The sequence below is a fragment of the Anabrus simplex genome, chromosome 3 (assembly GCF_040414725.1).
Source record: "Anabrus simplex isolate iqAnaSimp1 chromosome 3, ASM4041472v1, whole genome shotgun sequence".
Classification (NCBI taxonomy): Eukaryota; Metazoa; Arthropoda; class Insecta; order Orthoptera; family Tettigoniidae; genus Anabrus; species Anabrus simplex.
The window spans coordinates 69,633,390-69,651,418 of NC_090267.1; the positions used below are offsets into that span (position 1 = coordinate 69,633,390).

The following is an 18,029-nucleotide window of genomic DNA, read 5'->3' on the forward strand; positions in this document are numbered from 1 at the left end:
AAAGCAGAAAGATGGCAGGAGCATATCCAACAGTTGTATCAAGGTAAAGATGTAGATAATTTGGTTCTGGAACATGAAGAGGCTGTTGATGCTGATGAAATGGGAGACCCAATTTTGAGGTCAGAGTTTGACAGAGCTGTGAGTGACCTAAATAGGAACAAGGCACCTGGAATTGATGACATTCCCTCTGAATTACTGACTGCCTTAGGAGAAACCAGCATGGCAAGGTTATTTCATTTAGTGTGCAAGATGTATGAGACAGGAGAAGTCCCATCCGATTTTCAGAAGAATGTTGTTATACCTATTCCCAAGAAAGCCGGTGCTGACAGGTGTGAAAACTACCGCACCATTAGTTTAGTATCTCATGCCTGCAAAATTTTAACACGTATTATTTACAGAAGAATGGAAAAACAAGTTGAAGCTGAGTAGGAAGAAGATCAATTTGGCTTCAGAAGAAATGTAGGAACACGTGAAGCAATCCTGACTTTACGTCTGATCTTAGAGGATCGAATCAAGAAGGACAAGCCCACGTACATGGCATTCGTAGATCTAGAAAAGGCATTCGATAATGTTGATTGGACCAAGCTATTTATGATTCTGAAGATGATGGGGATCAGATACCGAGAACGAAGAATTATCTACAATCTGTATAAAAATCAGTCTGCAGTGATAAGAATCGAGGGCTTTGAAAAAGAAGCAGCAATCCAGAAAGGAGTGAGGCAAGGCTGCAGTTTGTCCCCTCTCCTTTTCAATGTTTACATAGAACAGGCAGTATGGGAAATCAAAGAGAAATTTGGAAAGGGAATCACAGTCCAAGGAGAAGAAATCAAAACCTTGAGATTTGCCGATGATATTGTTATTTTATCTGAGACTGCAGAAGATCTCGAGAAGTTGCTGAATGGTATGGATGAAGTCTTGGGTAAGGAGTACAAGATGAAAATAAATAAGTCCAAAACAAAAGTAATGGAGTGCAGTCGAACGAAGGCAGGTGATGCGGGAAATATTAGATTAGGAAATGAAGTCTTAAAGGAAGTAGATGAATATTGTTACTTGGGTAGTAAAATAACTAACGATGGCAGAAGTAAGGAGGACATAAAATGCAGACTAGCACAAGCAAGGAAGAGCTTTCTTAAGAAAAGAAATTTGCTCACTTCAAACATTGATATCGGAATTAGAAAGCTGTTTTTGAAGACGTTCGTGTGGAGCGTGGCGTTATATGGAAGTGAAACATGGACAATAACTGGCTCAGAAAGAAAGAGAATAGAAGCTTTTGAAATGTGGTGTTACAGAAGAATGCTGAAGGTGAGATGGATAGATCGAATCACGAATGAAGAGATACTGAATCGAATTGGTGAGAGGAGATCTATTTGGCTAAATTTGACGAGAAGAAGAGTTAGAATGGTAGGACACATCTTAAGACAACCAGGACTTGTTTAGTTGGTTTTTGAAGGAAGTGTAGGGGGTAAGAACGGTAGGGGTAGGCCAAGGTATGAATATGACAAGCAGATTAGAGCAGACGTAGGATGCAATAGTTACGTAGAAATGAAAAGGTTAGCACAGGATAGGGTGGCATGGAGAGCTGCATCAAACCAGTCTATGGACTGATGACTCAAACAACAACAACAACCGGTACTCATTTTTAAAATTCACCATTTAGTGATGCAAGATACCACTCACAATACCTCATTCTTGTGGCTGGATCAGCAGGTTTTAAACAATAAAGAAACCCGTATTTTTTGTTTTCGGAAAATTCACTTAAGGGGCAAAAATAAGCGAAAAGGGGGTTGAATCCTTTATATGAAGATGCTTATATCTCAAAACTGAAGATGTTACAGACGTGAACATTGGTAAATGGAATCTCCTTTAAAAATAAAGAAATACGTATTTTTTTGTTTTTGGAAAATCCATTTAAGGGGGTGAAGAAAGTGAAAAAGGGAGTGAATTTTTAAAATGAGTATACCTTAAAAACTTAATATGTTAGGTGTAACAATTGATATTTCTAATCTCCTTTAAAAGTAAAGAAAAACGCATTTTTTTGTTTTCGAAGAATGCAATTAAGGGGGTTAAAAGAAAATCAAATCAATATATCTCAAAAACCTAACATGTGAATTTTCTAAAAACAAAAAATACGTGTTTCCTTATTTTTACCAATCTTCACATCTTTAACTGTTCAGCTTTTAAGATCTAAATATACTCAGGTTTTTCCCTCAGACTCAACGATTTTAAAAATTCATCCCCCATTTTCACCCCCTTAGCAACGGAATATCCAAAAATCCTCCGTTGTGGGCACCTACACCGTAATATAAATGTATCCTCTAAATTTCAATTTTTTATGCGCTGTAGTTTTTGCTGGGCGGTGATCAATCAGTCAGATAGTCAGTCAGTCAGGACATTTTATTTATATATATATAGATTACGTGAATCTGTGCTCATGAAGGTGCACATCACCAGCAAATTGCTGAGCAAATGCATCGCGTCCCCATGGAGCCGACTCGTACTTAAGATACGTACCTTTTACTTACTAAAATACGGTGTACCGGGCGAGTTGGCCGTGCGCGTAGAGGCGCGCGGCTGTGAGCTTGCATCCGGGAGATAGTAGGTTCGAATCCCACTATCGGCAGCCCTGAAAATGGTTTTCCGTGGTTTCCCATTTTCGCACCAGGCAAATGCTGGGGCTGTACCTTAATTAAGGCCACGGCCGCTTCCTTCCAACTCCTAGGCCTTTCCTATCCCATCGTCGCCATAAGACCTATCTGTGTCGGTGCGACGTAAAGCCCCTAGCAAAAAAAAAAAAAAAAATACGGTGTTGCAATGATGACTGTCTCACCATGATAACAGCTGAGATTCAGACTGGCTATTAATGCTAGGTCGAAGACGTGCACGCTTCTTGCAAGGTCAAGCACTATGCGCTCTCCTCCCGTACTGCTGTTTAAGTCTCGGAGAGTTTTTTTTTTTTTGCTATTTGTTTTACGTCACACCGACACAGATAGGTCTTATGGTGACGATGGGACAGGAAAGGCCTAGGAATAGGAAGGAAGCGGCCGTGGCGTTAATTAAGGTACAGCCCCAGCATTTGCCTGGTGTGAAAATGGGAAACCACGGAAAACCATTTTCAGGGCTGCCGACAGTGGGATTCGAACCCACTATCTCCCGAATACTGGATACTGGGCACACTTAAGCGACTGCAGCTATCGAGCTCAGTGTCTCGGAGAGTAGAAACGCCGCTGGACGGTCTGGGTTTATAAGAGAGACCCTGTATGTATGCTCCTAAATATATGGAACTGAGCTCGGTAGCTGCGGTCGCTGAATTGCGGCCAGTAGGCCTATCCAGTATTCGGGATACCTTTCCTATACCATCGTCGCCGTCACACCTATCTGTGTCGGTGCGACGTAAAACATAATAATAATGTTATTTGCTTTACGTCCCAGTAACTACTATTTTAAGGTCTTCGGAGACGCCGAGGTGCCGGAATTTAGTCCCGCGGGAGTTCTTTTACGTGCCAGTAAATCTACCGACACGAGGCTGACGTATTTGAGCACCTTCAAATACCACCGGACTGAGCCAGGATCGAACCTGCCAAGTTGGGGTCAGAAGGCCAGCGCCTCAACCGTCTGAGCCACTCAGCCCGGCCGACGTAAAACAAATAGCAAAAAATTAAGAAAGAAAAAAAAAGATAGAATGAAGTAAAACTCTCGTGATGTTTTCATAATAGGGGACATCGATAACTTCAATAATATCCATCCGTAGTTCCCCAGCTAATTTTCCTCATTCACCTTTATGTATGGAATTCTTTTTCTGAAATTCCTCACTTAGAAGTGATTCATGATTCTTCTGTTTTCCATCAACCACTGAATGATATTGTGAAGCAATGTTCTGTCGAAAAAGGTTAAGAAATGTATCATATATCCTAAGAAACTGATTTTCAAACAAACAAAAAACTGCCTTTCATTTAATACAGTAATTTAATTCAATGCTAGGAAAAACTCTTCTTACTTACAAATTCTCCAGGATGATAAATTTCAGTCGGACAATACACCCAAAATAAATAGCATTGCGGGCATGACCTAAGGCAACGGTCAATTTTTTTTTTTTTTTTGCTTCTTCCTTCTCTAATTCCTGCAGAACATCTGAAATTTTGCTAATAATTAAGAACAATTTTGAAGGAGTGGTGGTAAAATTATCCACACGAAAAGAGTCTGAGCTGATTTTCCACCTAAGCCTATGCATTATCAGACTACAAAACATGTCTCGAACTTGTCATAGCTTCGCTACACCTTCAATTAAGTCTCAGTGTATGTTAAAGCTGTACCTGATAATTAGTTTAGTGGCCAATACTTCTTCCTTCTTAATGTCAGATAAACGTTCGCAATATTACGACCTTACAACCTGCTTCAGAGTGCAAATAGAACACTAATGTCAATAACATGACTTACACTTTTATAAAGTCCAGAATAATCTTTATCCACAGACTCTAAATAAGACTGTTTTTCTCTTTGGTCAATCAGTCTTCTGTGTTTCAACTGTGTTGATACAAGTTTTTAGAGCGAGGTTAGAACAGTTAACATTTAAGACTACATCATTATAATTGCTGTACCGGGCGGTACACCTCTACGACGCAAGTTCAAATCTTGCGCCAATTGAAACTTCTCTACTGGAGAAACCCGGAACTTTAACAACTGAACTAACTCTACTGTTTATCAAAAGATGTCATTGTGTGATTTTGATTTCCTTTTGTTTTTCATTGATCAAGAAGTGTGGACATTCTCTTACAGAGGTCTCTACCAAAAAACTACGATTATGCACACTAGTGTGAAGGAATGAACTTTCTTGAAGAAATTTTTTATTCATAAGTTTTGTCTTTACTAAATTTTGTTCTTTTATTTGAGGGTTGGCAATATTAAGCTTCCTTTCCGCCTGTTTTGAATTTAACCAATCCTAAATTTCTGTAATTAATTTCCCACCAATAAGGTGTTACTTCATTGCCTTGTGTATAAGTTTTTGCTGTCAACCAATAAAAATTGAGTGGGTTTGTCTACTCATTCCTGAAAGGTCTCGAATTTTCCAGGAGGGTATATAAACTGCTGATTTTATTGTCTCCGGGCCACTCTCATAACATCGTGCTCAGTGTGTGAATATGTAGCAGGGGGCGGGAAGCGCCTCGTTCTTCAGGCAGCAGCTCTTCATCAAGGTAATGGCCTTTTAATATTTTTATTTCTTGCTAGCTCAGCAGTTTAACTACCGGGGAAGGTTGGAAACCTTTAATATGTAACCTATATCTTTAAATATGTAAGCCTTTTCAATCTTTGTAAATACTCCACTTAACTGGAACTGTAATTCGGGGATAGAGAGTGCTTTACACTCTCGAGCTCCCCTTCATTTCGACTGGAGGTGACTACGTTTTCGTAACCGTTTTTCTCTTCCTTCCTAATGTGTTAAATTTGTTTTGCAGTCTAGTCACCTCCATACATTGGGATTAGCCCCTGTATTGTCGGCCTAGCGCCACATAGATTTTAACAAACTTTAGTGTAGGAGTGCAAGTACTCGCCTCCATTCATCTTTGTGTTTGGGCCATATAATTAACCTTTAATTTGCTATTCAGGCCTCGTAGGTTGGGTACTAGATACCCCCGTGACCGTATAATTGTGCCTTGAGAGGCAGTTTTGAGGAATGTTTGTTGTTGCCTTTAACAGGCGTGAGAAATTGAGAGCAGGCTAACTCTTTCTGATGTGATAGATGTGCCTCTAGGAGGCCCAATATGTGTCTTTGGAGCTAACGCTCCCGATAATGGAGGGAATTTCTCCCCTTTGGTAATTTGTGGTTGTGAGCTGAGAGCTCAGACTTTGGAGCTCGTAGCCCAGAAGTTGTAAGGTTGCATTTTACCAGAGTGTTCTTTGTTATTTCACCTAGTGAGAAATGTTAACCGTTGTTATCTGTTGAAAATATAACCTTTATTGAAATTTTAATTCATCTTTCGGGCTTGTAGTTAGACCCATTCCAGCCCGCACCTTCTATCACCTCTGCCTTCCACGGATAACTCCGTAACAATTGCTATTACGAGATTTAATCTATCCCTTCCGCTAAAATGTTCGTTTTCCATCCATCCATCCATCCATCCATCCATCCATCCATCCATCCATCCATCCATCCATCCATCCATCCATCCATCCATCCATCCGTCCGTCCGTCCATCCATCCATTGAATTTTCCGCGTTAAAGTACTCCTCTACAGGAGAAACTCTGAACTTTAAAAACTGGATCAACTCATAAGTTTCTCAGAAGATGTCACTACCGTAAATTTTGTGATTACGAAGTTGTCAATACTGTGTGGATTTCAACTTGTTTTGTTTTCCATTGATCAAGAAGTGTGGGCATTCTCTTACAGATCTCTCTACTAAAAATCTATGCACCCTGGTGCGGCGTAAGGAACTATTTTTTGAAGAAATTTTGTGTTCATAAGTTTTCTCTTTACTAAATTTCATTCATTCATTTGTGAGTTGGCAATATTAATCTTTTCTTTCCGCCAGTTTTGAATTGAGCCAATCCAGAATTTCTGTAATTAATTTTTGACCGATCGTGTCTTTCTTCTTCGATTTTGATGTGTAACTTTTAGTTAGCCAATAAAAGCCTGTGGGTGTGGCTATTTTATTCATGATAGGTCTCAAATTTTCCTCGAGGGTATAAAAACTGCTGTTTTTCTTGTCTCTCGGCCACATCATCAACAGTTAACTTAGTGTCTGGACGTGTAGCAGGAGGCGGGAAGCGCCTCTTTCTTCAGGCAGCAGTCTTCAGAACGGTAATGGCCGCTTAACATCTTTCTTTCTTGCTAGCTCAGCAGTTTAACCCGCGGGGAAGGTCCGAAACCTTTACCATGTAACCTATCTCTTAAACATGTAGATTTCTGTAATAACTTCATATATCTTTAACTGTATCTTTTCCCTCTCGAGCTCCCCTTCATTTTGGATTTGATGTTATTACGTTTTCGTAACCGTTTTTCTACTCTTCCTTAATGTGTTAAATTTATTCTGTATACGAGTCACCTCCATAGCGTGGGAATAGCCTCTGTTTCATCGGCCTAGTGCCTTTTAGGTTTTAAAATGTGGGTTTAGGAGTGCAAGTTCACGCCTCCATTCATTTTGCATTTTGGGCCATTAAGTTAACCTGTTATTTTTCTACTAAGGCCCAGTAGGTTGGGTACAAGATACCCCTGTTTCCTTGTAAGTGTGCCTTGAGGGCAGTTAATGGTAAAGTTTGTGGCCTTTGATAAGCTCAGAAAATTGAGAGCGGGTCAGCTCTTTTATATGTGGCAAAAGTGCCTCTAGGAGGCCTGATATGGTTTTTGGAGCAAAGGCTCCTTGAATGAAGGGGTTTTCTGCCCTTTTGACAAGAATGTACCTTGGTAAAGTTGAGCTGAGAGCTCAGAAATTGTAAAAAAAAAAAAAAAAAAAAAAAAAAAAATTAGGGCTTGAGGGCCAGATTGTTAAATTGTCTCTAAATCTTGGCTTTCCTGGTCTTGTACCTGATTTGACTTGTTGTTATTTGTTAAAGCTTGAAATTTTATGTGAAATTGTTAAGTTTTGCTATTTTCGAAAATATTACCTTTAATGAAATTGTAATTCATATCTCGGCTTTGTAAATAGACCCATTCCAGCCAGCACCTTCTTTCACCTCTGCATTCCACGGCTATCCCCGTAAATCAATCAATCAATCAATCAATCAATCAATCAATCAATCAATCAATCAATCAATCAATCAATCAATCAATCAATCAATCAATCAATCAATCAATCAATCAATCAATCAATCAATCAATCAATCAATCAATCAATCAATCAATCAATCAATCAATCAATCAATCAATCAATCAATCAATCAATCAATCAATCAATCAATCAATCAATCAATCAATCAATCAATCAATCAATCAATCAATCAATCAATCAATCAATCAATCAATCAATCAATCAATCAATCAATCAATCAATCAATCAATCAATCAATCAATCAATCAATCAATCAATCAATCAATCAATCAATCAATCAATCAATCAATCAATCAATCAATCAATCAATCAATCAATCAATCAATCAATCAATCAATCAATCAATCAATCAATCAATCAATCAATCAATCAATCAATCAATCAATCAATCAATCAATCAATCAATCAATCAATCAAGTCTTGTGACGACGATGGGGCAGGGGAACGCTAGGAGTGGGAAGGAATCGACCATGGCCCTGCATTTTCCTGATGTGAAAATGGTAAACCACGGAAAACCATCTTCGGGGCTGCCGACAGTGGGGTTTGAACCCACTATCTCTCGAATGCAAACTCACAGTTGGGCGACCCAAACTACGCAGCCACTCTCTCGGTTCTGGACATTTTGAAAAATGATTCAACTTATCTTTTAAAATCCTATATTTTGGGAAGTACTTGTTCTTTTAACGTTAAATTCCAACGCCAAAGTAATTAGCTACTGAAAGTGAGAGGTTAATATAAATTGCAATAGGCAGCCCCGTGGTTAGGGGAAGTGATTCTGCCTCGTATATGGAGGCCCCACGTTGGATTCCCCGTCAGGTCAGGTTTTTGTTCTTTACCTGGATCTGAGGGCTGGTTCGAGGTCCACTCAGCCTACGTGATTACATTTGAACAGCTATCTCACTGTGAGATAGCGGCCCTGATCTAGAAAGCCGAGAAGATTCGTCGCACTAACGACTCATCACCTTGTAACAGCGCTGAACAGCGGTCGCTCAGTAGGCCAAGCATTTCTGACATTTGATTTTTGTGTTTGTAAAATTCAGTAGACTACGGTCTCTCCCTAAGTAGAAACTTAATTTCTTTAGTTAAAAATTCCACTGTACTTTTTTTTCGTGTGTCAATCACCTGCTTGCCGGTGCAGAGGGTCTCGTGTTCGATTCTAGGCTGGACCGACTGTTTTGGCTGGGCATGGTTAATTCTACTAGTCTGGGTATTGGATGTTTGTGTTCATCTTGATACACTTCTCACTGAGCAAGTGGCTTCTAGTTTGGCTCACATAGCTATCAACTTGCATTCGGCAGATAGTGGGTTCGAACCCCACTGTCACATTTCCCATTTTCACACCAGGCTCTACATTAATCAAGTCCACAGTCGCTTCCTTCCTACTCCTAGCAGTTTCCTGTCCCATTGTCGCCACAAGAGCTATCTGTGTCGGTGTCTCCGCTTGTGGGTGAGGTCGGTAGAATAACACCCACGGTATCCCCTGCCTGTCGTATGAGGCGTCTAAAAGGGGCCGCAGGGGCTATAACTTGGGAGCGTGGATTGGCGACCACGGGGCCTTTAGCTGAATCCTGTCACTGATTCCATCTACTTGTGCCAGGATCCTCACTTTCAGCTATCCTACCTAACCTCCCTTGGTCAAACTCTTGTTCTTTTCCGACCCCCGACGGTTTTAGGTATCGAAGCTTAGAGAGTGTTTCATTTTCACGCCCTCGTGGCCCTTGCTTTTCTTTGGCCGATAACTTCATTTTTTGAAGTGGCGGATCCCTTTCGTTTTCTCTCTCTGATTTATGTTATATAGAGGATGCTTCCCTAGTTCTACTTCCTCTTAAACAATAATCACCACCACTACCATCTGTGTCGGTGCGACGAAAAGGAATGTTGTAAACAAATCTCAGTCCTCCACGTAGGGTTGGCGTCGAGAGGGGCATCCAACTGCAAAACATGGCCGAATGCTGACCCCAATAAATTGAGAAAAATGGCATGGAAAAAGGATTTCCATATCTTGCTTCTAGTAGCGTTTTTAAACACACAGTTCGCACACGATGACATGCAGACTGAACCCCGCCCACTGTTACTGACTCACTGTTTGTTTGATGACACCACGATCACGATGAGGCGCGATGTTTTCGCAGAAGGTGTGGTGGGGGGCACGAAATGCGCATGGCATACGGCGCGGCGCGACCAAGCCGGTTAAAAGCTGAGTGTCGTAGAGGAGTGCGATAGTGCAGCATGTGCTAGGGGAGGTTAGGACATGCCGTAAGGTAAGATGTTCTCTCTGCTATCTCATTATCTAGTCACAGGGCCTTTGTGAGGATGATTTGTTGTTCATAAGAGAGTGAAACCGTATTTCGTTCTGGTAATTTCAAGTGTCAGACTGTATGTGGTCTACGGTTGTTTAAACAGGAGGGTTGTGTTTGAGTCACATTTTCCTCTTTTGCCCAGTTAGCGTTCAAAATAACTCGTCACCGCATTCGATCTGATATTCAGTCCCCTGGGAAAACACTTAAATCTCTCATATGAATTGTACAGTGAACTATAATGTACGATTTATTATTATTATTATTATTATTATTATTATTATTATTATTAGTCGAAACCCACACGTAAATTAGAACGTATTCTATAAAATAACTTAGCGTCCTCAAACCTTATTATTAAATAGCTGAGACCAGAATTTCATATAACTTTTTCTAATCGGTTTCGAGCCCTACATACTGTAGAACACACTGAGAATCACGCCCCCGTTAGAAGTGAGAAGTCCGCTGCTTTATACCTCGAAGTTTCCAAAAATATTTTACATAGAGATTAATGAACATACTATGTATGGCCTGGTGTACCAACGTGGCATCGCTCCGTTGACTCCCAAGACCAGGACCCTATTTCATAAACATGACAGACTTGACTATTTGAGTTATATAATTCTTATGGTCAGTTGCCTTTCTTAATTAGCATAAAAATTGACATAAGCGACTGGACAGAAACTTTAGTTGTAATTGGTAATGGCCGTTTCATAAACATGACAATGAGGCAGACAAATTGCACTGGATATTTCAAATTTCAAGAAATCTAACCAATTCGCGTGACAACTGGCTTATTTCTCAGTGGTCTTCCTTTCCGATGCGCAACATGTTTTGTGAAACCGAGATTATGTTGAACTGTAGATTTGTGGAACATTTGACTGTCATCTGTAAATAATGGAATTGGAATGTACTGTATATGAAATGGGGCCCAGAGCGAAATCCCAACAGTTCTGTAGATCAGGTGTGAAATAATTTACCAGGTTTCTGAAAACTTGCGTCGCATGCAAACTCTTATCTATTAAAACTGATTCTATTAAATAAACGTAGATGCAAACAGGCTTGGTTTTGTTTTCACATTTAAATATTCAGGCAGTATTTAGAACGTTTCTCTGTTTATTTCGCCATGCTAAAATACATACTGTATCTAGAACTTTCCTTACAATTCTTTGTACCTGCATTGGTATTGTTTTATATTTCGCATTCAACTTTTTCTTGGAAGCAGTAAAAACTTAATTGTTTTTGATAACTAGTTTCCTTATCTCACGTGTCGTGGCGGTAATCAAGAATACGTCAATTATTTTCTAACTTGCCAGTAAGCTGTTTTTGATGGTGATCGTTCAAGAATACTGTTGGAATGCCATTTTGCCATTCCGCTGGATAAGACAGGGAACATCATTTAGTATTCATTTTAATAACAGCACTCTGTAAGAATGTTAGAGATTTTAAACGCAAATGTCCGCCTTTTTCCTTCTTTGATAATTTAATTAATCATTTATATTGGCGCTTAATCGATTCGATTTCATCTCAATTAACAACGCCCATTCATCTAGAACCTGTAATGCATTTTGTCTGCACATTTCAAATTTATTTCTCGTGAGTTTTCATCTCGTATTAGTTATATAAAAGTCGAAGGAGGTTCAGATCAATTCTTGTCTGTATCGAAGTCACGGGAAAAAAGATTTCTCACTCTCTATTAGTACGGCCCGCGAAAGCATAAATCTAAATATTTATATTATTTGTTTAGTGTGTATGTTGGGTATTCAGCCCGAAGGCTGGTTCGATCTTCAACAGGTTCACCATTAGCTGTCATAGATAGCTTAGGTGTCACTGAAGAGGCGTACTGGGGAAATGAGTGAAGTAGTTTCCCGTTGCTTTCCTCACCGAGCCAGAAGTTACTATTGCAGATCAGTCTCCCAAGCCCACTGAAATGCGTGCACCAACCGACCCTATAAGCAACATCTTCACACCATTCATAGCAGGGACTGTCTGCATAAGGAATGGCATTACTAGCACCGCTCATACCTCAGCCACTTTCATATTGTCGAAGCCAAGTATAAGACTGAGACAGATCAATGAAAGTAACAATTTTATTCTAGCTCATACCAGAAGACATAGTGCACTATAAACACTACATCTTGCCAGCAAAGGCGTATTTGCTTACTATACGTAGCGTAAGCTTAATCGTATCAGATGTGTGAGGTAGGAACTCCTCTTCCACTTCACAACTGGGGGGTAGGGAGATTCCCCTAACGGTGACTGCTGTGAAGTTGCAAAGAAAACTTCATCATGTTGTGCAAGAATTCCCGCTGTTTACGTTCTCGAGATTCTGGAATGAATCACAAGCAGTCAACCTCGAAACTATGTTTAACCTAGGCAACCTTGAAATTGACGTATAAGCATTTACATCTGTCCAGTCTGTTCTACTTTCCTTCCATGTACGTACTTTTAATTATTGTAAATATCTACTTTTCAAATGAGCACCATAGCTAAATCAATAATTAGGGTAATACATAATTTCCCACCTAGTGGCCACGATCGTTACGTCACACTGGCCTGACCCGTAGTTAGCTGGTTCGACTGTTGTTGGTGGAAAATATTTCACCATTAGAATGTTGGCGGACAAGGTAGGAGAATTGCTTGCCGAAAGCTCGGTTTAATTCCGCACCTCTCTAGTGTTCCTATGGATTGTGGACGCATGACGCTGTTTATGGCGGGGACATCAAGCCTTGGGCAGATCTCTTGGTGTTATTCGGCAGGAGCAGCTATGAGCCGACACAGGAGCTTCACCCTCTCGCTATATCACCACCCACACGCTCAGATCATCCATGGGCGTCGAATAGAAAGACCAGGGCTCTCCGAAGTCCACCTGAAATTAATAATAATAATAATAATAATAATAATAATAATAATAATAATAATAATAATAATAATAATAATAGGGCGAAAACAATGTCATATTTAACTTATCCATTAGCATTTGCTGTATCGAAAAACTGTACATAATGAAAGTTGTCAGAAATGTAGTTGCGTGTTGAACTCACTTGGCTGCTGGCTTTCCACCTGAAAGGCTGAGGTTCGAATCCTGGCCGATCCTGGGTTAAGAATTTTCATCTTAAAAATGACGTGCTCTCAGGAAGGGTACCTGGCCTTTAAACACCTGGCCAAAACCAAAATGGCCGGGCTGAGTGGCTCAGACGGTTGAGGCGTTCGCCTTCTGACCCCAACTTGGCAGGTTCGATCCTGGCTCAGTCCGGTGGTATTTGAAGGTACTCAAATACGACAGCCTCGCGTCGGTAGATTTGCTGGCAAGTAAAAACTCCTGCAGGACTAAATTCCGGCATCTCGGCGTCTCCGAAAACTGAAAAAGTAGTTAGTGGGACTTAAAGCCAATAGCATTATTATTAAAACCAGAATAAGTCGGGTGGCTCTAGCGACCCCCAGAAACAGCTGAGATAAGCTGAGCGAAAGTTAATAACAGTTGTGTAAAATATGATTTCCGACGGGCCGATGATTTAAATGTTATCCCCCTTAAAACAGCAATAGCTGTTATATAATCTAACTTCCGATATTTTATGTTATGGGTTTTTTGTAGCTATTATGTGGAAGATATTCACAAGTCTTGCTCACCTTACGCATGTGTGTTGCTCAGTAAGCAGTCGGCAACGGGTAGATCAGTACAGCTAGTAGTCATCGTATTTTTGAAAAAGGGAAGATAGATCATGAGTGTTGAGAAAGTAGTTTCTCTTATTTTTTTCAATCTTTCGTAGTAAACTGGCTAAGCAACTCGCTTATCGCATTCTTCTCGGATTAATACTGCCCTATTGTTCTCCATGCCATGTGGAGGCAGTTGGATGCTATTGCGAACTCGGCGACACTTGAAGCTCGAGGACGTGTTCCAACTATTCAATGGATATGTGTCGCATCGTACTGTTCAAGGTCGCAGTCCACGAAACGTCCTTTGATACAGTGAGATCATCAGACCGCAAGCAACACTCATTGCTCCACTGTAATATTACCATTGGGCATTTTAAACTGGTCTACTGTACATGTAAATAAAGACATTATACTGTGCAGGTTTGCCGCATCCTTTGGGTCACGTGCATTCGGGAGTTCGTGGGTTCCAATCCCACCGTCGGCAACCCTGAAAGTGGTTTTCCATGGTTTTCTTATCTTCACACTAGGCAAATGCTGGGGTTGTACCTTAATCAAGGGTAGAGTCACGTCCTTTCCACCCGTAATCCTGTCCTATCCCATCGTCGCCATAAGACCTCTTTGTGTAGGTGCGACGTAAAACGAAAACAAACACATACTTGTCTGTACACTTCAAATTTCTGCTTAAGGTGGTGGTGGTGATTATTGTTTTAAGAGGAAGTACAACTAGGCAACCATCCTCTATATAACACTAATTAGAGAGAAAAAATGGAAGGGATCCGACACTTCGAAAAATGAAGGTATCGGCCAAAGGAAGACAAGGGCCACGAAGGACATGAAAATGAGACTCCCTACCGTCGGAGTCAGAAAAGAAAAAGAGTTGACCAAGGGAGAACGGATAGGATAGATGAAAGTGAGGAGCCTGGCAGGAGTAAGTGGAAGCAATGCCAGGACTCAGCTAAGGGCCCCGTGGTCGTCAACCCACACTCCAAAGTTCAGAGCCCTGGGGCCCCTTTTAGTTGCCTATTACGACAGGCAGGGGATACCGTGGGTGTTATTCTACCACCCCCACCCACAGGGGGTTTTTCTGCTTAAAACTGAGTTTCCATTCGTTATTAGGTGTAAGAAAGTCGAATGTACGTTCCGTTCTGTTTTCGTCTGTTACATCAGGGGAAAATGGTATAAACCCGGTATTTTTAAGTTCAGGGATAGTTGAATAATGCACTATCGTCTATTAATCGCACGATCCAGCGCGCACACAACCTACCATAAATATAAAAAATTCACAACTTCAGTACCACACTGTACAGTTACAGTGGCTATAGTTTCTGATAACCTCGACCGAGTGCTTCATAACAAGCTCAAGTTTCCTGTTGTACGTTTATCCTGGACTGAGATAAACTTGCTTTAGAACAATGGTTCTCAACCTGGGGGGAGGCATAGGAGAATTTCAGGGGGGACGTGGTGAGCAATGAAAAACACACACGAATTTTCTAAACAGTAAAAAGCTGTGACAAAGAAAAGAATCTACTACAACATGTATACGTTTTATTTTATTTATTTGCTTTAAGTCGCACCGACACAGATAGGTCTTATGGCGACGGTGGGATAGGAAAGGGCCATGAGTGGGAAGGAAGAGGCCGTGGCCTTAATTAAGGTACAGTCTCAGCATTTTCCTGGTGTGAAAATGGGAAACCACGGAAAACCATTTTCAGGGCTGCCGACAGTGGAGTTCGAACCCACTATCTCCCGGATGCAAGCTCACAGCTGTGCGACCCTAACCGCACGGTCAAAATTAAGTTAAACTTGAATTTCTGACTTTATCAGAGTTGCTGAACATCTGTTCATCATTACATTTGTTTTTAAGAATTATTTTCAACATATGCATTCGAACCAGGTATAGACTATTTTTAGAACATTGGTATATATGGAACAGCGTCTAAATTAACTTTAGAGAAAGAATTCACCAATTGTGAGTTCACATTACAAATGATTACCATCAATACGTATGTAATTCGATGTTACGGGTAGAAAGTCCATAAAAACTATTAGAATTAAAAGCTGGACAAATTTCAGTGTATTTCAAAGAATTAATAATTTCTTCAAAACCTGAAAATGTAACATCTTTCAAATGTAAAGCCTGTAGTTTCTTAAAAATATTAGCATCGCTGAAGTCACAAACCTTTTCCAAATAATTTATTGCAGCGTTGTAACAGCTCATTAGGTTAGATTTCACTTTATTCTAAAGGTTTGTCGGTGGTTCGCTCGCCTACTGCAGGTTTTGATTATAGTGCAGATGAAGAATGATGAACTGAAATTCGGAATCGGTAAATGCTACTGTAAACAGATCATTTTAACCATAGCAGAAAACAGGGAATCTCATAATACGCGACACCTGGCAACCCTATTCGGACCGGCGAAGCGAGTAGAGGAGGGGTGGCCGCGGCTCTCCCGTGGCTCTACACCTCTGAGTTCGGGACGCGGAGTGTGGCTGGTCCCCACTGTCGGCTATCCAGAAAATGGTTTTCCGTAGTTTCCCATTCTGCTGCACTAAGGCGAATGCCGGGACAGTTCCTAGTATAGGCCATGGCCGTGAAACCCCTCACCTCCTCCATACATTTCAATCACCACCACAAATTTCCTAGCCTGAGCGGCGAGACTACGTCACCGCCCGAGTCCCACCTGCACCCTCCCTCCCCTATTCCCTCAGGGGAGGATGAACAAATGTAGTAGTTCGTTCTCGTAAATATGGAGGTCCTGCGGCTACGATCACAATATCGGTAGTCTCATAAAACTCGAAGCTAGCTTACAGTTTCCTGCGGTCTAGGGGTAACGAGCTTTTCTCTTAACCTGAAGGTCCCGAGCTCGATTTCCGGACAGATACTGTATCTCAAGCCTATGTGAGAACCATTGAGGATTATCTGATAGTGTGATGGCGGCCCCAAGAGTAACGAGAGAGGATTCATCGCGTTGACTGCTCGTCAACTCGTAATCTGCAGGTCTTCGGGCTGAGCAACGGTCGTTTGGCAGGTCAACGCACGTCAGATGTAGCGCCATGGGATTTGGATTTGGCTTACAGCCTTTCTACGTCGTTCGGCATTCCATCTTAATTTCTAAAGAGAAGTCACGGCCCCGAATTTGTGACATTTGCACGGAAATGGAATTTACTGACTCCTGCAAGGAGTGGTCATTATGGCGGTTATCTGAGAGTTTGATAATTAAGACAGGGACACTTGCACGAGAGTAAAGGTGGAGTAGTGTGGTTGCTCTTATTGGAGTTTAAGATATGGGAAAATCTTTTCCACTACGGTATCGCCAAATGGAAGGGGGAGGGCGATCAAAATGTTCGCTTAATGTTACTATTTCTACCGGGTGAATTGGATGTGCGGTTAGTGGTGCGCAGCTGTGAGCTTGCTTCCCGGAGATAGTGGGTTCGAACCCCACTGTCGGCAGCCCCGAAGATGGTTTTTCATGGCTTCCCATTTTCACACCAGGCAAATGCTGGAGTTGTACCTTAAGGCCACGGCCGCCTCCTTGCCTTTCCTAGGCCTTTCCTGTCCCATCATCGCCATAAGACCTATCTGTGTCGGTGCGACGTAAAGCAAATAGGAAAAAAAGTGAAGTAGAGATTGCACAACGAATTGAAAGATCTCCCCCGCAGGGAAGCATCGCACTACGTAGTGAACTTGGTATCACCGCACCTGTTAACTGCATAGCCTGCCAGGTTTGTAGTATAGGGGCGTTGCCTACGAGATACACAAGGCCGGGAAATACATCACACTAGACTCGTCCTCGAGATACTTCCGAAAAAGTGCCGCTAGAGTTAACTTTACTGATCTGTCTCGCCCGCTCATTGCAACACGTTCGAATATGAAAAACTATAAAAATTCATTAAAACTAGTGATTTCAGAAGGCAGCAAACAGATATGAGATCAAAGATAAACCAAGAGCAATATTGTTTGACTTATTTTCTACAACGTATTTCTTACAATATGCTTAAACGAAATAATTCACGAAAGAAGCAGAGAAATCTGATAGCGAGTTTGTCACTTGAAAAAAAATATTGATTTATTATTTTTCTCCAGATCTATAGTAACAATAACCATTTGATCCGTTAAAAGAGAAAAATAACAATGTCCAGCCTAAGCCAAAATTTACTCTATATACTGTACAGATAAAGAAAGAGATAATACACCAATTAAATTACTAAGTGGCCCCTTACACAGGCGGATGACCAGTCCATATGTAATGGCCAACCCTACACCTCTAATCTTACAACTAACTTGGTGGCCCCTCACACAGGCGGAATACCGGAAA

The 18,029-nt window shown here is 41.1% G+C and overlaps 1 protein-coding gene across 1 annotated transcript in view; it reads left to right on the forward strand.

Moving 5' to 3' along the window:
- Positions 1-9,909: 9,909 nt before the first annotated feature.
- Positions 9,910-18,029, forward strand: part of LOC136865979 (1-acyl-sn-glycerol-3-phosphate acyltransferase beta) — a 301,468-nt gene continuing 293,348 nt past the window's right edge. The window contains exon 1 of the mRNA XM_067142562.2: positions 9,910-10,022. The gene's annotated coding sequence lies outside the window, so the exon portion shown is untranslated. The remainder of the gene's footprint in view (positions 10,023-18,029) is intronic.